Source organism: Marmota monax, unplaced genomic scaffold (genome assembly GCF_021218885.2).
Source record: "Marmota monax isolate L192 unplaced genomic scaffold, Marmota_monax_Labrador192_F-V1.1 WCK01_AAM20220418_F8-fsc00153, whole genome shotgun sequence".
NCBI lineage: Eukaryota > Metazoa > Chordata > Mammalia > Rodentia > Sciuridae > Marmota > Marmota monax.
Window position 1 is genome coordinate 3,005,194 of NW_026692146.1, and position 23,024 is coordinate 3,028,217.

A 23,024-nucleotide genomic window follows, 5' to 3' on the forward strand; every position below is an offset into this window, starting at 1 on the left:
GAAGGATCAGTTGATTGCTTTTGTTGTTATTTTCTTCACACTGATACAAAACAAAACTCCTTTTGGTTCCTTCCTGAATCTATCTTCTAAGAACCAATATATCCTTGGCTTGAATGAATCGAGTGGCTTAAGAACAAACTAATGATATCTGTTTTAGGGGACTCTAGGAAGAGAACTCCTACCTTTACACAAGAAAGATAGTTTTTATTCACTCAATCAACACATGTATACTGAGCACCTAATACTGTCAAGCATCATGGTGGGCATTGTCAATTCAATATGAGAAAACACCTGAATTGTGCTCTAGTGGCACTTACAATCAAGTGTGAGAGAGAAACATCAAGCAAATAGTGACAAATGAGGTTGTATTATAACATGGGTACAATATAATTTTATATAATTTTTTTAAAATAGGAATATAACCACTGATTTTTTTAAAAAAGCACATATTAGTTAAAAGCAAAAAGAAAAAAACATAAATGGGGAAAAATGCAAGAAAAAATTATAGCATTTATTTATGTGGTCCTAGGGATTAAACCCAGGGCCTCCCACATTCTAGGCAAGTGCCCTACCACTGAGTCACACCCCCAATCTACAATGAAATTGTTTTTGTTTTTTGGGGGGAGGGGTGCCAGAAAGTGAACCCAGGGTGCTTTATCACTAAGCTACATCCCCAGCCCTTTTTATTTTAAGACACTAAGCTGCCAGAGTCTGGCCTAGAACTTTCTATCCTCCTGCCTCAGTTTCCTGTGTAACCAACACTCCTGGCTTCAACTGGTTTTTAAAAGAGATGATCCCAGGAAGACCAGAAATGAGGAAGTAGAACAAGGAAGGGAAGGAAGCCAAAAAAAGGAACATTATTGAGTAAATTTCTGCTACGTAACTGCAACTGGGGCTCAGTCCTGCTGGAGACTCTGGAGGACACTCAAAAACATGTCTTGAGTTTTCCTACCCAAGGGGCAAGGAGAAGCCTCTGGTTCTCATCATCATTGGTTGAAGCCTACTCCAGGGACATTAACTTCTCAGCACATCTATATGTAAAATGGAGGATTTTTGGTGCAAGTATTAGAATAGATATTGGAATGTACTGGAATGTACAAGGGGATATAGATCTCACAAGAATTTCTGAACTCTTTGTAAAAGAGACCAGAATCTAAAATGATCCCCAACAGGCATGGGGGCACGCCTGTAATCCCAGCAGCTTGGGAGGCAGAGGCAGGAGGATCCCATGTTTAAAACCAGCCTCAGCAACAATGAGGCACTAAGTAACTCAATGATAGTTTGTATCTCTAAGTAAAATACAAAATAGGTCTAGGGACGTGGCTCAGTGGTTGAATGCCCCTGAGTTCAATCCCTGATACCAAAAAAATAAAAGAAAGAAAAAAGAAATCGGTCCCCATAATCTTCACTCCTTGGTACTCATACGTTTGTATGAGTGAGGGTGGGACCTGTGGCTGCTTCTCACCAACAGAACATGGCAGAGATTGACTGGAGATGCGGCCCAGTGGCAGAATATTTGCATGGGCAAGGTCCTGGATTCAATACCCAGCAACAATCAAAACTATGGCCGAGATGATGGGATGTCAGTCTATAATTAAGTAACATTATATAAGATTCTGTCTTGCTAAATCTCTTTCTCCTTTACTGGCGTCAAGGAATCAAGCTGCCATTTTGCCCCAGTATTTATGGAGAAGCCCGGTTGGCAAGGAACTGTGAGCAACCTCTTAGAGCTAAAATCAGTGCCTAACCCACAGTCATTGAAAAACTGGATTCCTGGTCTTACAGCATCAAGGAACTCAATTCTGCCAACAATCTGCATCTGGAAGCTCATCTACCACTAGTCAGGTCTCCCCATATGGAACTGAGCCCTGACCCACACCATGAAGACACCTTTGCAAGGAGTGAGTCTGCTCATGACCAATCTCCTCACCCACAGGATGTGGGTGTTGTTTTAAGCCACTGAGTTTATGGCAATTTGTTGTGCAGCATGGAAGACAAACACACTCATTCCCTTGTCTTGTAAGCCTCCAATCTGAGTAAGGTGGCCTCAGCTCCCCACCTTTTCTTTTTATAACCTTTAATGTACTGATCAGCAATTCTTATGGTTTGAACAAATGTACTGTTCTTTTTTATTACAAAAAATGAGACAGTCCTGTAACTCCAGCGGCTTGGGAGGCTCAGGCAGGAGGATCATGAGTTCAAAGCCAGCCTCAGCAATTTAGCAAGGCTCAGAGAGACTCTGTCTCTAAGTAAAATATAAAAATGGGCTGGGGATGTGGCTCAGTGGTTGAGTGCTTCTGGGTTTAATCCTTGGTACCAAAAAAAAAAAAAAAAAAAAGGAAAATGAGAAGGTCATTATAAATTATATATGAAATAGATAAAAGCAAGCCAGGTATGGGGGCACACAACTGTAATCCCAGCAGCTCTGGAGGCTGAGGCAGGAAGATCACAAGTTCAAAGCCAGCTTCAGCAACTTAGTGAGACCCTAAGCAACTCAGTGAGACCCTGTCTCTAGATAAAATATATATGTTAAGCAAACAAACAAAAAGTAGTGGGGATGTGGCTCAGTGGGTAAGCACCCCTGGGTTCAATCGCTAGTACGATAGATAGATAGATAGATAGATAGATAGATAGATAGATAGATAAAAATAAAAGAAACTAATGATATTCACCCCACTTTTTCTGGTAAATTCAAACTTTCTTCTGGGCAACTCTCTATGTTTGAGCTCTATAATTTTCACTCTGCTACAGAAGAACTTTTACCCAAATATAAGTTTATAATTAGAAAGACTATACTTACATGGATTGCACTTGAACTTTTCCAAAGAGGCAAGCACTGAAAATATTCATATAATTGGGAAGAGGCATTATTCCCAGAGAGGGAAGTTCCCATGGACACAGTAAAGCCATTATCTAATCTTTGCTCAGAGGGATTTTCATTCTACTCCAGGAGGAAAGAAGTGCCAAGTGTTTGAGGAAGTTGGTCCTGAACATATTTTTAGTAAATAAAAGGCTTCGGAATTTAGCATTTAGGTGCTGAATTTAGCAAAGGAGGCACAGAGAGACAGAATGAGTTCTCCTTGAACTTTTTTTTTTTTTTTTTTTTTGTAGTTTTCGGTGGACACAACATCTTTATTTTTTTTTATTTTTATTTTTATGTGGTGCTGAGGATCAAACTCAGCGCCCTGCGCATGCCAGGTGAGAGCATTACCGCTTGAGCCACATCCCCAGCCCATCTCCTTGAACTTTTTATTTCCTTTCCCTCTTCACCCCTGGGCAGCTGTGAGAGGCGCTCTGAGTCCTCCAGCCAATATCTCAAGGGATCTTTCTTCCTTCTTCCTTTCCAGCTTTTCCTCTTTCTGTAGCTCATACAGCAGTTTCCATTAGACCACAAAATCGCCGCCGTGAGGCCACCTCTCCCCTTCACTTTCACGTGAAGCTCCTCACTTTCCTACTGCACTGCAGCTCTCGATGGGGAGTCACTAGGTGCATTCTTTCTTTCTTTTCTTTTCTCTTTTTAATTATGGTACTTGGAATTTAACCCAGGGTCATTCTACCACTCAGGTATATCCTTGATCTTTTTATTTTTTTTATTTTGAGACAGGATCTCCCTAAATTGCTGAGCCTGACCTTCAACTTGCAATCCTCCTGCCTCAGCCTCCTGATTTGTAGGCGTGAGAAGTGTGTACCAACCACACACACATTGCTTCACTGGGTGCTTTCTATATGCTCATGCTTTCATTTAACAAACATTCCGACATGGCTGCTATATGCTGGGCATTGTGGAGGATGCTGACCAAGGGGCACCTGGATCTAATGGGGGAACCTGGTACATGCACTGGTAACACACTGTGATCTCTGCATGCTCTACTGGATGTCCAAATATACCTAGAACCGGGGAGCTACAGTAGAAAAAGGACAGCCAGAGCAGGCACAGGGGACAGGAATGAAGGTTGGAGAAAGAAAATTCTTCACAAAGAAAAAGATTCAAGCCAGGTACAGTGACACTAGTCTATAATCCCAGCAACTCAGGAGGCTGGGGCAGGAGGATCGTGAATTAAAAGCCAGCCTCAGCAACTTAGGGAGGCCCTAAGCAACTCAGTGAGACCTTGGCTCTAAGTAAAATACAAAAAAGGGCTGGGGATGTGGATCAGTGGTTAAGCACCCCTGGGCTCAATTCCCTGTACAGAAAGAAAGAGAGAAAGAAAGAAAAAAGTTTAATTTTAACTCACAGTTTTGGAGCTTCCAGACCATAACTGGACAGACCCATTGCTTTTTTTAATTTTTATTGTTGGTTGTTCAAAACATTACATAGTTCTTGATATATCATATTTCACACTTTGATTCAAGTGGGTTATGAACTCCCATTTTTACCCCGTATACAGATTGCAGAATCACATCAGTTACACATCCATTGATTTACATATTGCCATACTACTGTCTGTTGTATTCTGCTGCCTTTCCTATCCTCTACTATCCCCCCTCCCCTCCCCTCCCCTCCCCTCTTCTCTCTCTACCCCCTCTACTGTAATTCATTTCTCCCCCTTGTATTATTTTTCCCTTTCCCCTCACTTCCTCTTGTATGTAATTTTGTATAACCCTGAGGGTCTCCTTCCATTTCCATGCAATTTCCCTTCTCTCTCCCTTTCCTTCCCACCTCTCATCCCTGTTTAATGTTAATCTTCTTCTCATGCTCTTCGTCCCTACTCTGTTCTTAGTTACTCTCCTTATATCAAAGAAGACATTTGGCATTTGCCCATCGCTTTTCAATCATGGCAGCATATCATGGTGGAAGCATGTGGCAAAGCAAAGCCACTCACTTTGTGGCCAGGAAGCAAAAGAGAGAAAGATAAAAGGTCCACAAGTTCAAAGCCAGCTTCAGCAACTTAGTAAGACCCTAAGAAACTCAATGAGACCTTGTCTCTAGATAAAATATATATGTTAAGCAAACAAACAAAAAGTAGTGGGAATGTGGCTCAGTAGTGGGGATGTGGTTTCAATCGCCAGTATCCCCTCAAGGAAAGGCATGTCCCCATATGACCAGAATGCTTATAACTAGGCCCGATATCTTAAAGCTTCTATCACCTCCCAAGAGCACTACAGTGAGCTCTTTGTGAGACATTTAATATCCAAACTATAGCACATACTAACATGCAAAGATGTCCAACTATTCTAAGTTTAAAAAACGTTGTAAAATAATACAAATATGGTTCACATTAGCATAGGTATTTTTAACTTTTTATTTTGAGATGATTTACATGCAATTAAAGAAATTATTAATACGGAATCACAGTGAGATGCAATTTCACACCCACTAGAATTAGATGGCTATGATAGAGAAAACAGATAAAAACAAATGTTGGTGAGAACATGGAGACATCAAGATCCTCATCCACTGCTGATGGAAGTGCTAGATTGTGCAGCCTCTTTGCAAAATAGCTCGGCAGGTGGTGCACACATGTAATCCCAGTGGCTCCAGAGGCTGAGGCAGGAGAATCCTGAGTTCAAAGCTAGCCTCAGCAATTTAGAAAGGCCCTAAGCAATTTAGCCAGACCCTGTCTCTAAATTAAAAAATAGAAAGGGCTAGGGATGTGGATCAGCAGTTAAGCACCCCTGGCTTCAATCCCCAGTACCAAAAGAAAGAAAAGAAAGAAAGAAAAATAGCTTAGCAATTCAAAAAGTTAAACATATCACCTGGCAATTTTACTCCAGGTATATACCTAAGAGAATTTAAAACATGGCCACAGAAAAATGTGTACATAAATGTTCATAGCACCATTGTGCATAATAACCAAGACATAGAGACAACCCAAATGTCCATCAACTGATGAATGGATAAACAAAATATGCAAGGATTTCCATGTAATGAGATATCATTTAGTCATAAGTAGAAATGAAGTATTGATAATACTACAACATAGAAAACTACAACCTTGAAAACCTTTATGTTGAATGAAAGAAACCAGACAGACACAAAAGGACACATATTGTGTGACTGTGTTTATATGAAACATCTAGAATAGACAAATCTACAGAGATGAGAGTAGATCAATGGTTACCAAGGGCTGGATGGAAAGTGGGACGGGAGTGAGTACTGATAGGTGCAGGGTTTCTTCCTGAGATCATAAAAATATTCTACAATTAGTGGGTGAGGTTTCTCAGCACAGCAAATACATTTAAAGCTACTGAGTTGTACATGCTAATAGAGTAAATCTTGTGATATATGAATTATACAGCTCAATAGAACTTATTGAAAAAAGAAAGAATATAGAGAAATCCTGTGTACCTCTCACCCCTTTTCCTTCAGTGGTAATATTCTATGTAGCTAAAATACAATATCACCATCAGGAAATTGACATTGATACAATCCATCAGCCTTATTTAGATATCATCAATTTATATACACTCATTTATATGTTTATTTAGTTCTACATGACTTTTTTTTTTTGTACCAGGGACTGAATTCAGGGCCTCATCCATGATAGCAAAACGCTGTGACACCGAGCTACATTCCCAGTCTTTATTAAATTTTTAAATTTTGAGACAAGGCCTTGGTAAATTACCCAGACTACCTCAAAGTTACAATCCTCCTGCCTCAGCCTTCTGAGTAGCTGGGAATTACAGGCAAGCCCACCATGCCTGGCTGGTCCTATATAATTCAATCGCACATGTAGATTCATATGACCACCACCATGTCAAGGTGCAAAATAGTTCCATCACACACATCCCTTGTGCTACATTTTTATGACCATGGTCACCCCTTCACTCCCTTCAATCTGACCCCAATCTCTTTTTTTCCTTTTCTATAAATGTATAATTTCAAGAGTAATTTAAGGCTGGGGTTGGGGCTCAATGGTAGAAAGCTTGCCTAGCATGTGTAAGGCACTAGGTTTGATCCTCAACACTGCATTAAATAAATAAATAAATAAATAAATAAAAGTATTGTGTAAAAAAAAAAAAGAATAATCTAAATGGAATTACACAGTATATACCATTTTGTGATTGGCCTTTTTTTTTTTTTCAGTGTAATTCTCTGGAGATCCATCCAGATTGTTGTGTGTATCCATCCATATTTCTTCCTTTTTATTGATGAGTAGTATTCCATGGTATACACATACCATTATTTAGTTAGCCTTTCACCACTGAAGGACATTTGGGTTGTTTCCAGTTTGTGGCAATTATGAATAGAGTTACTATGAATAGTCATGAATTTTTTTGGATGTGCAAGCAAATGTTACTATTCCTCTGGGTTTTAGATGTCCAAGAGTGTACTCACTATATTATATGGTAATTTTTCATATTCAATGTTGTAAGAAATAGCCATCCTCTTTTCCAGACTGGCCATATCATTTTACATTCCTACCAGCAATGTATAATCAAATTTCTCTAGATCCTCACGAGCATTTGGTGTTGTCAGTAATTTATACCCTTTCTATACACAGTATATAGTGTGTAGTATATTTTCAGGGGTGACTACCAGGGATTGAACTCAGGGGTGCTTTATACTGAGCTACATCCCCAGCTCTTTTCATTTTTTTATGTTGAGACAGGGTCTCACTAAGTTGCTTAGGGCTTGTGACGTGGTTGAGCCTGGCCTCAACCCTATGATCCTCCTGCCTCAGCCTCCAAAGTCTTTGGAATTACAATTATACACCAACATATCTGCTGCTTATACACATATTTTTTAAAAAGTTAGACAAACTGTGTGTACCAAAATCTTTTTTTTTTTTTTTTGGCAGTACCTGAGATTGAACCCAGTACTTTGTAAATGTTAGGCAAGTGCTCTATCACTGAGCCAGGCTCCCAGCCCTGTGCACCAAACCCTTGACAGTTGTTATGTTTTTAATTTTACATATTATATTATATATTACAGTGGTGTTCAAATTTTGTATAACTTAATGTTTTGTCTATAATCTAAAATGCAATTGGATTCTTAAAGGAGTTAACAGGTAGTAAGAAAGTGAAGACAATTATTAGAAACTGTTCTGCAGAGGAGCTTGTCCTTGCAAGTAAGCTGGTAGGGAGGAGAGAAAAGAGGAAGATAGCGTGAGGGCATTCTCTCCCTCAGCGTGGCAGTATTGAGAGGTGGTGGAACCTTTAAGGGGTGGGGCTTAGAGCAAGTAATTAGGTTATTGGAGGTGCTGACCTCAGAAGGGATTAGGGACTCTAAGTAGTCCTTAAGAGAGTGAGTTGTTATGAGAGAATAAGTCTAGCCAAGCTGTGGTGTGTCCCCATAGTCCCAGCTATTCAGAAGGCTGAGGCAGGAGGATCACATGAGCCCAGGAGTTCATAGCCTGCCTGGGCAACATTGTGAAATTGCCTCAAAAAGAAAGATCAAACATTTATTTTAATATATATTAATATTAATATATAATATATGTATATATCTCAGAAATTTGGGCGGGGGTGTAGCTTAGTGGTAGAGCACTTACCTAACATGTACCAGGCCCTGGGTTCAATCCTTACCACTGCAAAATGAGTGAATGAAATAAATTAAATTAAAAAGAAGAAAGAATGAAAGCCAGCACTGCTGTTCATGCCTATAATCCCAGCAACTCAGAAGACTAAGCCAGGAAGATCACAGGTTCAAGGCCAGCCTGGCAACTTAGTGACACCCTGCCTCAAAAAGAACTGGCAGAGTACCCCAGTTCTATCCCTAGTATGGAAAAAAAAAAGTATGCCTCTCAAATATCTCTCTGGAGTCCTGTCTTATTATTTCTCCCTCTTGTAGGGACTCCTGCCATTGTGATATCATCCACCATGTCTTCCACCAGAGCCAAGAAGAAGCCAGCATCATGCTCTTAGACCTCTAAAACTATAAGCTAAGTAACCTCTTTTCTTTGTAAAGTACTCAGTCTCAAGTATTTTGTTATAACAAAATTGTTATAACAACAGAAAACAAACTAAGACATGAGACAATCTCCAGAAATAGTCAGGGGTGACTCTGGCCAAGAGCTAATGTGAAAAGAACACCCACCTCTCTGAGACTGGAGGAAGGAAGGGCTGGCCAGATGGAGAAGTCTGCAGGTGGGAGGAGCCGGAAGAATTCACACTTGATTCCCTCTGCTTGGTGACCTAGGAGGCAATGATTTGTGCTAAGCACTAGAACTAGAGAACAATCACTCCTTTTACAACCATGCTTTCAAAAAGAATAGTTTGTCTTGTTCTTTTCTAAAGAGTTTTCTCTGCTCTCTTATTGAGGGTGCTAAGTACTGCTGGCTTTTAATATCAAAACTAATAAGAGGTTAAGGATGTTGACTCTGGAGCCAGACTGCCTGGTTGGAATCTCATTATGGCTACTTTGTGACATTGGATGAGAAACTTTGTCTCCATGCCTCAGCTTTCTCATCTGTAAAGTGGGGCTGATAATAATAGGATCTGCTTCATAGGTGTCCGGAGGATTAAAGGAGTACACTCATGGAAAGCGCCTATGACCATGGCTGGCCCACAATAAGCAGTCAGTGGACGTAGGCTGTTATTACTGCAGAGGAGAGAGGCAGGATGTAGGAGGTAACTTGAGCAAGTGGAAGAGCTGGGCAGGAAACAAAAAGGATGTCAGCAAGGACGGTAACATATTGCTGATAGAAAGGAGAGAGAGATCCCAGGGCCCAGTCGAAGTTGGAGGTGTTTTGGGGTGTTCACTCCCTGGTGTCAGGAGTTGCCCTGAGGCTAGAATGAGAGTCAAGAAGAAAACAGAGTTTCAGTCTATGCAGAGAATGTGGACAGGTATAGATGGGTCCAGACATCCTGCTGGTACTGTCTAGGTGCTGGGCAGCCCAGGGACCTGGTGGCTGGGCTGCCCCACAGGTAAGGACAAGATGTTACTCTACCCAAGGCCATTTGGGTTACAGGGAACAGGTGTCCATGGGAACCAACTCAGGTCAAAGAGGTTAGGGTGGTCAGTGGGTGTTACAGGACACAGCAGGCAATCTTGAGTTATGAATTCAAAGAGCAGGAAATGGGGCTCAACAGATGGAGTCTCAGGGGACAGGGTGGGACCAGAAGGGAGGTTCCTCTCTGCTTTATGAGCTTTAGGGTCCTTCAGCTGCACCTCTCCCCACTCATCTCTCTTGACCAGTCTTCTGCTTTTTTTATGTTGTTGTTGTTTTCCTCTTATTTTTGCAGAGCTGGGGATTGACTCAAAGCCTCCTGCACACTAAGCAGGTGCTCTACTACTGAGCCACACCCTGGCCCTGCTTCACGTTCTCATCAGGGGCAGCTTTCTGTCCCTCTTATCTGCAAAATGATCACAGCCCTGAGTATTACAATGTTCAAGCAACAGCAGTCAATGCATAGTATACCTGATGGACTGGCAGGTATCAGAGCCAGATATCCTATTCTGAGCTGATGAGGCCAGATGCCCTACCCTGGGCCCTCAGCCATGGGCAGGGTGTGTATCTTGGCAAATGCATTACAAAATTAGTATTCCCATAAAATAAGTTTGGGTTTCCTCTCATGTTTCATGTAAAAGTAAAAACAGAAACTCAGTGATTTCATTGAGGTTTTTGGTTTTTTGCTTCATCAGAACTTCCTCTGCCCCGAGGGAACTGAATGAAGGCTACAGATGGAAGCCTGTGCTCCCCTCCACTTTCTCCAGATGCTTGCTCTAGTGTCTCCCATTTTTCCCACTTTCAGAGCCTTTTTTTCCAACTTTCTTTCAAAATTATTTCATTTTTTTTCTGAGTTCTTTCCTGGCTGACTCCTCTTACTTCCCTGGATGTCCCCCCCCGCATCTTTTCTTCTCCACTCCTAACAGTTTAATGAAAATTCTAACACAGAGAAAAGTTAGAATAGTGAGATGGCAGCTGTATACATCTCGATTCAGCAGGCCACCTTTGCCATATTTGCTTTCTCCTCTCTTCCCCCACATCCTCTCCTCCCCCTCCTAGAGAATAAGAAAAATCCATTACATAACTCCAATACCGTTATCATTCCTAATGAAATTAACAACAACTCTATGTTGTCTTAGACTGTTTTGTACAACAATAACTGAGTATTCCAGACTGAATAATTCATAAAGAACAGAACCTTGTGCTGGGAGTGTAGTTTCAGTTGTAGAGTACTTGCCTAGCATGCACGAGGCCCTGGGTTCCATCCCCAGCACTGCACGTATACAACAAATGAACAAAACCCTGAGCTTTATTTCCCGCAGTTCTGGGGGTACAGATGCAGCAAATGCTGGGTCCTCAATAAATGGTAGAGTGGCAGAACATATACTCTGTGAAGTCTCTTTAATAAAGCCTTTAATCCCATTAACAAGGAAGGAGCCCATATGACCGAATCATCTCTTAAAGGGCTCATTGTCATGTTGGGAAAACCTGGACTCTGAAGGGAACACAGTCAAACCGTATCCCATGACTCTTACATCTTCCATATTCAGATTTCCCCAGTTGTCTGTCCTAGCTGTTGGATTCCTAACTCTTCTCATTTCCAAACTGTATTCTGATTCTTGAATCTCAGCTGCCCTCTTCTTCACAGGGAACATTCTCTTGGCAGGATCCAAGAAGTGTTAAATTAACCTCAAGAAAAACCCACAGGATTCTGTAATCCACAGGGATATTCATATCTCCCCATGTTCTGCTTGGGGAAAAGAAAAATCAGTCCATTTCTTTGGGGCTCCAATCACAATCACATCTGTGTTCTTCATCACCCTCTGTAGAGTCCCTGGTTTGCATTTGGTTCACAAGCAACATCTCAGGGAGGGTCACACCCCTCTCATCATCTCAGGAATGGCAGTTAAGGTTTGGGCCATTTCTCTGAAAGGCTGACCCCAATGATTTTTCCTAATTTCATTTTCAAAGAGTAGTTTTTGCTTCACTTAGGTTCCAGTGCTTTCTAAAACCTTTTTGGAATGCTAAGAGAAGCAGTAACAGGAGAAAGCAATTCTGGATGGATTTTTTTCTTTTCTTAATCTAATTAATCATTTTCCAATGTTTTGTTAGGCGGGAATATTTTATGATTTTTTTTCTTTTTCTTTCTTTCTTTCTTTTTTTTTTTTTTTTTTTTTTTTGGTGCTGGGGACTGAACCCAGGGATTCACACAATGTTAGGCAAGTGCTCTACCACTGAGTTACATCCCCAGCCTTTTTTTTATTTTTGAGACAAAGTCTCTCCAAATTGCCCAGGCTGGCCTCAAGATCCTCCTGCCTCAGTCTCCTGACAAGTAGCTGGCATGCACCACTGAACCCAGATAAAATTTTTAATTAAAAAAAATTCAGGAGTGAGTTAGATCTGCCAAGTTCTGAATATTCACTTCTGGAAGGGCTAAGCCTTTTTTTCCACCTAATTTCTTGATACTCAACTCCTCCAGCTTTTGCACATTTAGGCGAGAAATAGGACAGCAGCACTATGTGAACTCTAGCTCTGCCTTAAGACAGCGCAGGTGCCGGGCACGGTGGTGCATGCCTGTAATCCCAGTGGCTTGGGAGTCCTAGGCAAGAGGATCGTGAGTTCAAAGCCAGCCTCAGCAACTCAGCAAGGTACTAAGCAACTCAGTGACCCTGTCTTTAGATAAAAGATTTAAAAGGGCTGGGGATGTGGCTCAGTAGTTAAGTGTCCCTAGCTAGGTTCAATCCCCAGTATCAAAAAAAGAAAAAATGCAATATGGGTTTCTGGGGACTCTACTCCAGGGATAGTCACTTCACCTAGCTGATCCACTCTGGGCTGGGCTGAGTTTTGAAACAGTGACCCCAGCAGCCCACAGGTGCATGTAATTTCTTATGCATGGAGAAAGTTTGGAGTTCTCTATAGAGAGAAAAAAGAAATAAGAATGGATTTCTCAGGCCTAACCTATTCCTTCCTCCTCTCTAATCCATTTGCCCAGGATGGGGAGTGAGAGGGGGAGGAAAAAAGAGGAGCGGGGGCACCAAGAAGGAGAGAAATGGAATTAACAAAGAAGCACCTGAGAGGTCAACCCCTTGCCTTTCTCCTCCTAGGCTGGAGAAGATTCTTCCTTGGTACTCTCCAGAAATCCTCTCAAAGCAAGAGCACGAAGGCTACCCAGCCCCTTCTGCCCCCCACCATAGGGCCTGTGTTTGTGAGTGAAGAGTTAGCATGTTCTCCTGTCAGTCTGGTAGAGAAAGAAGCAATTAGCAGGGCCTGCTGACCCTGAGAATTTTGTTTTCAAGTTCAGCATGTAGGGATTTGTTCAGACGGACTCTTGGCAAACATCAAATCCCAGGCATCAAAGAAATTTGCTCAACAAATTCCTAGGAAACCTCCTGGGCAGGTGGTCCTGAACACTTTTCTATTAGCAGAACCACCCAAAGGGGACCAAACTCCAGAGGTAGATCCATCCGGGAAGGAAAAGCAATAGTTCTACTGTTCCTTCATTCAGGGCAAAATTGCCTAGCATGAGACATTTGTTCTCAGTGTCTTCTCTCCTCCACTTTGAACTTCCCTATAAGTTTACTAAACTGAGCTAAACTCAGCTCACCAGGAGGGAGAAGGCCCACTCTGGCTAAGCAATTCCTCAGTCCCTCCCCTGAGGAGCATGTGGTCCCATCTCACTCTGGTCACCAGCACACAGATCACACCTCCAACCCCCACTGGAATACAGTGCCCAAGAGCCTTGGATTGTTTTTATGTGTGAGCCTGATCTAGCTTTTAAACTGGGGTTGGAGGAGGGATATACTTTTTGTGCTCTTTAATTCTAGTTCACAATAAATTATGCCTATTTTAATTAATCATTTAATAAATGAACAAATGAATGAATGAGCCTTCAGGATATTTAACAATACCTTTTTATTAAAACAATTTGGAGTATATGTAATGGGAGAGGAAGAGAGAAGGGCCAAAAAACCATAAGTGTCTGGTTGATTCTCCCCTGCATCTTCCTGGACATGTCTCGGATGCAAGGTCCTGGAGGAAGGCCCTTCTCCAGGGACAGGCTGCAAAGGCCCCAGGAGAAGGGAAAAGTGGGAGGTATGATCATTGGAACTCTAAGGAGAAGCTTCTAAATCCTGGGTGAGACCTTGTGATGCTCTTGGGTACCAGTATTTATGTTAGTTGGGACTAGTGGGACTTGCCTTTGGATAGGATGATGGCACTACCAACATGGAAGTTTCCTGGGCAGGATAATTGTTGAGAAAACTCACAGTTATGGCACACTGAGAGGCCTTGGTCGCTACCAACATAGTGTCTGGAGGTTTCCCTCCAGTATACCAGGTCATGTAAGTCACTTTTGACAAATTCAGGCTAATAGTCATCACTGCTATATCATCTATGTATATGTATGTGTCCTGGATTTGGGGGATAATTCCCATTTCAAACCTTTGTCCTATTACCAATTATTGTCCTATTTTGATTTTTTTTAATTTATTTTTTGTCCCCCTGCTCCCCACCCCCCAGCCCCAAGGCACTTTGCCACTGAGCTACTTCCACAGTCCTTTTTATTTATTTTCAGACAGGATCTTGCTAAGTCGCTGAGGTTTACTTTAAACTTGAGATCCTCTTGCTTCAGCCTCCTGAGTTGCTGGGATTATAGGTTTTTGTTCCACCACTCCAGGTCCTGGTGTCTTTAGTTTTGAAAACTCTCCTTATAATGTCTTGTGGTTCTCTATAGAGGAGGGGGGATCAAGGGGAGGGAAGTGGGGAGGGTAAGGGAAATTATTAGGAAGTAAATTGATCAGATTGTTATGTGCATATCCAAACATGTCACAATGAAACTTACTATTCTGTGTAATTAACAAACACCAATTAAAAAATCACAATAGGAAAAGATGTCCTATGGTTATAATTGCACTAATAAGAGTTTTTTTTTTTTAATTAAAAATATTTCCAGAGCTAACAATATAGCTCAGTGGTAAAGTTTAGCATGCATGAAGCCCCAGGTTTGATTCTCAGCACTGCAAAAATTAAAAAGTAAGTAAATAATAAAAAGAAAAGAAAAAACATTTATACAGTAAAATTAATGTTATCATATTATTAAAATTTTGGAAAATTAGAAAAAAAAAACACATTGCCTGCCATCTTGACACATGGTATACAAAGGTGTGTAATTTTCTCAGCAACAAATCACCAAAGTAAATATACAATTTCATGTCTTACTTTCTTCAACCAACATTATATTTTTTAAAACATTTCTAGTTATCATTTTTAAAGGCAGTATTTTAATGGGAGGATAATGTTCACCCAGGGGATTATAAAAATATGTTAATCATTTTTCTATTTATTCATAGTGTTTCACAATAATAAATCTTCAAGGACTGGGGCTTTAGATAGAATGATAGAGATCTTGCCTGATGTTTGAGGCTCTGGGTTCCATCTCCAACACCATTAAAAAATTTTAATTTTAAAAAAATATATGTAATAAATATCATCATGTACCTAATGATACATATTTTAAATTTTTCTTTAGTTTAGAGTCTAGAAGTTGAATTATAGGCTCAGGTTATGAATATGCTTATGACTCTTGATGGAGATCACAAATTGCTTTCCAAAAAAGTTGTACTTATTTACACAGCCAACAACAACATCTGGGGGCCTCTGTGACAGGTCATCACCTGTATTGAGATGGGGTTTTGAAATGATTCTCAGGCTAATTTCGCTCAACAATGTCCTCTCCTTTAGTAGCCAATGTATAGGTACAAAATAATAAACAGATACACTACTAAAGATGATAAACCAAAGAGGGATGTTATTTAAATTACATGAGTACTAAAAAGAAAAAAAATGAATTACAGTAGATGGGGTAGAGAGAAAAGATGGGAGGGGAGGGGATGGGGGGATAGTAGAGGATAGGAAAGGTAGCAGAATACAACAGTTACTAATATGGCATTATGTGAAAATGTGGATGTGTAACCGATGTGATTCTGCAATCTGTATTTGGGGTAAAAATGGGAGTTCATAACCCACTTGAATCTAATGTATGAAATATGATATGTCAAGAGCTTTGTAATGTTTTGAACAACCAATAAAAAAAAGTGCAAAAAAAAAAAAAAAAGAAAAGAAAAGAAAAACACATAAATGATGCAGCAGGCCCCAATTTCCAATGATGGGAGGCAAATGTACTGGCATACGGTAACCACAACTCGGGTAGCTTCTTCAGCAGGAAGGGCTTTGGCAGATTTGAGTATCAGGCCAAAGGCTTTATATCCACAGGCACATGGCTTTATACAAAGGGTTTGCTTTCTATGCAAACGCCATGGAAAGCACTGTTGCCCACATTGGTTTGGTCAACTTCACTTACAGATGCAATACGTGAGAACAATTATTATTTCCTAATAAAACAATGGCTAGACACATTGACTAAGGGAAGGGAGGAAATCACATTTGTAGGCAATTGACAAATAGCCAGTCCCTTTCACATTGGTTTTGTCCACTTAAAAAAGCCTATATCTAAGCCAGGTGTTGTGGCTCACACTTGTAATCCCAGATACTGAGGCAGGAGGATCCAAGTTCTAGGACAGTCGAGGTAATTTATTGAGATCTTGTTTCAAAATAAAAGTACTTTATTTGTTTGTTTATTTATTTATTTGTAGAACTGGGGATAGAACCCAGTGCCTCCTCATGCTAAGAAAGTACTCTGCCACTGAGCTATATCCCCAGCAAATAAATAAATAAAAACACAAAGGGCTGGGGATATAGCTCAGTGCTTACCTAGCATGTGCAAGGCCATGGGTTCAATCCCCAGTGCTGGACAGGGGAGTAGCAGGGAGCCTGGATTCAGTGTGCTGGCTTTTCAGCCTCATTTGGCAGTTCCAAACTACATTCCAGGGGAGCAGCAATGAGAGAGCTCCAGGGCCCTGTGGTTGGGACTCCCCAGCTTCTAAGTCTCAGCCTGGCCACTACATCTCTTGGGGGGCTATGGAATAGCAGTGCCCCTACACCTCAAGGAATTAGAGATGATAGAAAAGCATTTACAAAGTGCCACTGCTATCCTTACTGCTGATCCATGGCAAATGTATTGTTACTCACCCTTGTTACTGGAGGCCTGTTGTGTCTAGGGACATTACTAGAGTATGCACCTGCTCTATTACTGAGCTACACATGCAATCCAACTGCAGTTTTTAATACTATGCATTATGATTTACATTTTTGATACACACACATACGTATTTCTGGATTGTAGCAATATATTGTGAAGTTCCTAGTACAGTTATATGACAGGCTAGAAAAACAGGCCAATTCTTTGTTTTTGGTTTGTTGATTCTATTTGTTTTTGGCACTGGAGATCAAAGCCAGGGGCAATTTACTACTAAGCTACATACCCAGTCCTTTTGTATTTTTGAGACAGGGTCTTGCTAAGTTGCTGGGCATCTTGCTAAATTGCAAGGTTGGCCTAAACTTGTGATCCTCCTGTCTCAGGCTACGGCATCATTGGGATTAGAGGTATGAGCCATGGCGCCCAGCTTGGCCAATTCTTGATAGATAAAAACATTGTCCAATGTGACCATTTTTAAGTTTTAAAGGCAAATTTCTGATAATTGTCCATGATCAATCTTAGTCAAATAAGCTTGGGAATCAGGGGGCAGCAGAGCATGGGGAAGAGCATTTCAGCTCTGCCACTTTCTAGCCTGTGTCAGTTGCCAGACCTCCCTCAGTGTGTTTTCTCTTCTATTAATGGGGCAAAATAAGATATTATTACTTGAAAAAATATACCTAAACATTCTGCACAGTGCCCGGCACCCCATAAATTCTAAATATTAGCTCTCTATTATCTTATTTTTATTATTAGAGAGTCCACTTGACAGGTGATAAAAGTACAAGATAAACAGGGTTGTTCAAATCCCTTGGAATTGATAGAATAAATTCATTAGGCCATCTCTGCTGAAAAGTTAATTATTTAGATTAATTAGGGAGACAAATTCACTGTCTTTTTCTTTCTTTTCTTTCTTTCTTTTTTTTTTTTTTTTTTTTTGCAGTGCTGGGGATGGAACCCAGAACCTCGTGTATACACCTCCAGCCTTGGACTATGTCTTTAAGTGTAAAAAAATGTGCATTACTGCAGACTCAAGTGTTTTTTGTTTTGTTTTGCTTTGTTTTTTACTTTCAGTCTTATCCCCTCTCAAATACACCACCTAACTTACTGTCAACATTATGTTAATATAAGAAAATGCAATTATCTTTCTTTTTTTGATGTCAACTTTTTTATTAATATTCATGTATCAATACAATTATCCAATATTAATAATAAATAATTAAATAATAATGCAATCATATCTTTTCCCTCCTTAAAACGTCTTACTCTCCCCCAGGGTCCAAGTGCTTTATTCTGACAGACAAGGCCATCTAGGACCAAGTCGCTGTTGTTCTCCAATCTTTTCTCCAGAGATTTCCTGTCAAAATGATGGTAAGATAGCGTTTGCCTTTGCACTGTTCTCAGGCCATTTCCTTCTCTAGGCAGCTCCTCTTTGCTTGACGTAATCCTATCCATTCTTCAAGGTCCACATAAATTCTTATTTTTGTAAAAACACCAAAAGAAAAATTTGTATTCTCATATTTAAGCATGTTGATGTATAAATATCATATTCAGAAAAAGGTCAAAATAACTGAAAATACATACCCCAAAGTATTAGAAGTAGTTATCTGTAATTTTTTCTTCTTTGTAATAAGAAAAAACATTAAAATATTATTTAAAAAATAAAAAAATATATAAGGGACAAAAAGCTAACATGGCATCTCATTCCAAGTTCCCACTGTTTGCCAATCACTAGCCAGAACTACATCTGAGAAGCTTGGTGAGACTGTGAATTCAACTGTTCTTGTAATACATCAGCTCACAGAACTGATTTTTTAAAGTTGGAAATAAAATTAAAATGTAATAAATTATATAGTACAAAAAAAAAGTAAAGAAATCTTCGGTATCAACCCTTTCCAAACACTTTCAGGTTTCCCAAGTGTTCCCACAGAATTCCTCAAATGTCTCAGACGGAGCATGCATCCCCTAATGTTGAGATTACCAACAATATGCAAGGGCTGTCTTCACATTTGTGGCAAGTGTCTAGCAGACAGCCGGCACACAGTAGGCACTCAATAGATGTCTGTGATCTGAATTGATCTTGCTCTCACTTCTGAACAGCTGGAAGATCTTGTAAAGACCTATGGGCAGGACCTGGCACATGATGGCAAAAGCTGAACTCCAGAACAGGGTCATTTATCCCAGTCACTTGTCAACAGCCATGGGTGCTTTTTCCCAGTTTTTGCACTTTAAATTTTTTTTCTGAGTATATAAGTAATATTGGCTAGGTGCAGTGGCACACACCTATAATCCCAGCAACTTGGGAAGCTGAGGCAGGAGAATCCCAAGTTTGAGGTCAGCCTCCACAATTTTGCAAAACCGTTTTGAAAATAGAAAATAAAAAGGACTGAGGATGTAAGTCAGTGGTAAAATTCCCATAGGATCAATCTCCAGTACCAAATAAATAAATAAAAGTCAAATTGTTCCTCTGTAAAAATAAAATTTAAAAAACAAACTGAATAAAGAAAAAAAAATCTGTTCAGTCCACATACTTTTTTTTAACCAAAATTATTTGGATTAATATCTTTTAATTTTCTTTACTCATTTCCTGACACAAACATTGATCTCTAAAATTTCCAAGCACTGAACTGATTCAGAAGCAGGGGGATTCCATACCCACAAATGAAAAGTTGCAAAAGTGCTTAGAGAAGGAATTTTAATAATCTCTGTAGAAATCATGCTTAATGTTGGAGTTGCTTTGTTGACTCTTAAGTTTCAGGGGTTTGCCTCTGAAATGACAGTCGACCTCTGTTTCATCAGTGACTCTTTCCAGTGATAAGCTACTTTGGGTGTTCAAGAAACCCAGAAGCAAGGGCAAGCTGATCCCTCCTGGGAATACCATCCTAAGATAAACCAGTCTTACTGAAAGTGAGTAAGAGCCTCTTCCATGGAATTGAGTTTGCTCACACTTCTGAACAGACAGAAGATCCTGTAAAGACCCATGGGCAGGGCCTGGCGTACAATGGCAAAAGCTTTTCCTGTCCCCCCCCCCCCCACCCCTCTCTGGGATGTTACCATTCCACTGGGGGACATTACGGGGCTTCTAAGAATGTAGCTATTGCTTACTTACGTATCTTCCTTAAATTTCATGTAGAAGTACTGGGTCATACAATGCCCTGGGCAGTACTGACTAGCTACCTAGCAAAGGATTGTGAAGCCAAATAAAGGTATGACAAATCATTATTAAGGTAACCTGGACCTTCAGGTTTCAAAAAGTTTATTTGTGAATGTGTTTGGGAAGTATTCATTCAGGTATTTCAAATCACAACAAAGATCAGATCATTTTCTCCTGAGCAGTAAAGATAGGTGTGGCACAATGGGTCATCATTTGAGGAGCCTGAATCCTGTGTCAAGGGTTCCATATTGTCCTTTCTAAACTTTACACTGTCCTGGTAGGTAGAATTATTAGGATTACTGTTATACTTCAAGGTAATTTCACCCACATTAGTTATAGATGAAGAAGCCAGGAGCCAGAAGTTAATAATTGGCTGGCAATAAGGGGCAGCACTGGGATTTAAATTCAGTTCCCATTTTACTCCAAATCCCCTGCCCTTCATATTTGACCTCCTGTTATCCTGGTTGTGCCACGGGGATTATTATAGAATATCTTCTTTAGGGTGAAGGACTAAATAGGAACATTATTTAGTTGATGGCATTGTCTACCCTCACAGCAGGCCTTGTAACTCTAAAGAGGATCCCAGATATTCCCTGCGGTAGGCTGAATATTTAGGAGGGAGCTTGGCCACAACTGTGGAGAAATGTGAAAGTCCCTGAGGGATACCAGTTGGGGGACCCAAGATGGCATGGTGTCTCCTTATCCTAAATATAGAGATCTTACCTGGAAGCAATTCTCTGGCTAGAAAAGGAAAGATGGATGTGGTAAGGATGCAGGTGACACCAGCCCTCCAGGCCCATGGAAGGAAGCCAGTTTCAGCCACTGAACAGCTCAGAACAGCTTGAGCAACACGAGCAGGGATAGGGGACCGTGAGAGTTAAAAGAAATAACACTTTAGCAGGGGTTAAGGTGTGGATTTAGCAAATAATAGGATGCTCAATTAAATTTGAAATATAGATAAACAATGAATCACTTCTTAGTGTAGGTATGTCTGGGTACCATTTTATCTGACAATTCAGGCAGGGGAGGATGTTGTGGGCTGAGATTGAGGGCTAACAAAAGGAAGAGTTCCTTCTGTGAGGTTTGGGGAAAGTATCTAGGATGTGTCTTGCCCTGGATGGGTGTCAGTATAGGAAAACTTCCAAAGAAAGCTTATCATCTCAATAGAGAACCACTCGGACCCTATGCTCTCACATTTCAGCCTTGGAGGGACAAACCTTCTGAGTTTATAGGACAGGCACAAGAATTTTCAGACTGAGATAACAGAAATTTTCACTGTCAAGGTCAAGGTTTCACATTTCAGGTTTGATGTGTTCTGCAATTAAAATTCTTAATATAACTAAAGTCTATTAAAAAGAAAAATTCTTAATGTGACAGATTATATGAGTTTACTTGTCCAGTATTTATTTATTTATTGTACTGAGGATTGAACCCAGGGCCTTGTGCATGCTAGGCAAACACTCTATAACTGAACTACATCCCCAATCCTCAAATACTCTAATAAAAGCTAGAAGTGAAAGAGGATCTATATAAGAATTTAAGCTAGGTGTGGTGGCATATGCCTATAATCTCAACTATTTGGGAGGCTAAAGCAGAAAGATAACAAAATTTGAGGCCAGGCAACATAGCAAGACCCTGTATAAAAAAAAAAAAAAATTTAGCCTGATTGGGTGGTACACACCTGTAATTCCAGCAATTCAGGAGGCTAAGGGAGGAGTATTTCAAGTTGAAAGCCAGTCTGGGCAATTTAGCTAGGTCTTGACTCAATAAAAAATAAAAAGGGCTGGAAACATAGATCAGAGGTTGAGCGCCCCTATGTTCAACCCCCAGTACCATAAAAGTTTTTTGTTTTTTTTTCAAATTTGTGGTTTTTGGGGTACCGGCGATTAAACTCAGGAGCACTCAACCACTGAGCCACATCCCCAGCTTTATTTCGTATTTTATTTAGATACAGGGCCTCACTGAGTTGCTTAGTGCCTCGTTAAGTTGCCGAGGCTGGCTTTGAACTCGAGATACTCCTTTCTAACCAGTGGGATTACAGGTGTGAGCCACCCGGCCCGGCATTAAAATTTTTTTGAGACTAGAAAAAGAAGAAGATACTGCTTGGATTATTTAAAAAAAAAAACAAAACAGTGCAAGGTAATTTGGGGTCCTGGTCACCCAAGTCCTTGGGTAAATAGTCTCAAGCCTACCAGAGGAAACTCAATAACTCAATTCCTCTTCCTTCAGAAGAATAGTTAGCATTTATTGACCCCTGCATCTTTTAAATTTTAACTTTTTATGGTACAGGGGATAAAATCTAGGGTATAGTGCATGCTATGGAAGTGTTCTACCACTGACTACATTCCCCTCCGGTACCCTGCTTTCCTTGAATTTAGACAATCTGGTTCTCAGATAAGAGGGAATGCTTTTTTAAAAGAAAGAATCCTCCTTTTTTTGTAGATTTTTTTTTTTTTTTACTTTCAGAAGTATAAATACCATTATGTCAGAATATTGGAATTTAAAGAGTGTTGGGGAGCATCTCAAATTCAGCCTAACATCCACCAGAGGCTTCACCAGGTGCTCTGTATATGCAGGAATTCACTGTGGTTCACAGTGTGCTTCTGAGCTTGGTAGTGTCAGAAACCACTTTAATTTTTTGGCATTCAGACCAACACTAACCCAGTTCACCAAAATTAATGCAGAACCAGGAGGCCCTCCATGTCTTCACTTATAAACAGAATGTAAGGTCTCCCAATATCGGGAGGACATCTCCAATCTACATAGACAGCCCAGCCACAATTCCACAATTGCTTGGTGCACGGAGAAGAATGATAAGAACAGAAGCCATCAATCACTTAAAGAGTATTCAAAAATTAATAGAAAATGGTCTGGGGATTTAGCTCAGTGGTAGTGTGTTTTAGTCAGCTTTTTCCTTACTATGACCAAAAAACCTGACAAGAATAATTTT

The 23,024-nt window shown here is 40.3% G+C and overlaps 1 protein-coding gene across 11 annotated transcripts in view; it reads left to right on the forward strand.

The window, feature by feature from the left end:
• LOC124075842 (splicing factor, proline- and glutamine-rich-like) overlaps positions 1 to 23,024 on the forward strand; it is a 38,107-nt gene that overhangs the window by 7,705 nt on the left and 7,378 nt on the right. For 2 of the 11 annotated variants that reach the window (XR_009224638.1, XR_009224642.1), the window contains 3 exons: positions 8,732 to 14,861; positions 18,197 to 18,291; positions 19,720 to 19,827. The gene's annotated coding sequence lies outside the window, so the exon portion shown is untranslated. Of the gene's footprint in view, positions 1 to 1,655; positions 6,776 to 8,731; positions 14,862 to 18,196; positions 18,292 to 19,719; positions 19,828 to 23,024 lie in introns of those variants that run through there. The other 9 variants (XR_006846187.2, XR_006846189.2, XR_006846190.2 and 6 more) reach the window with 7 other exon arrangements.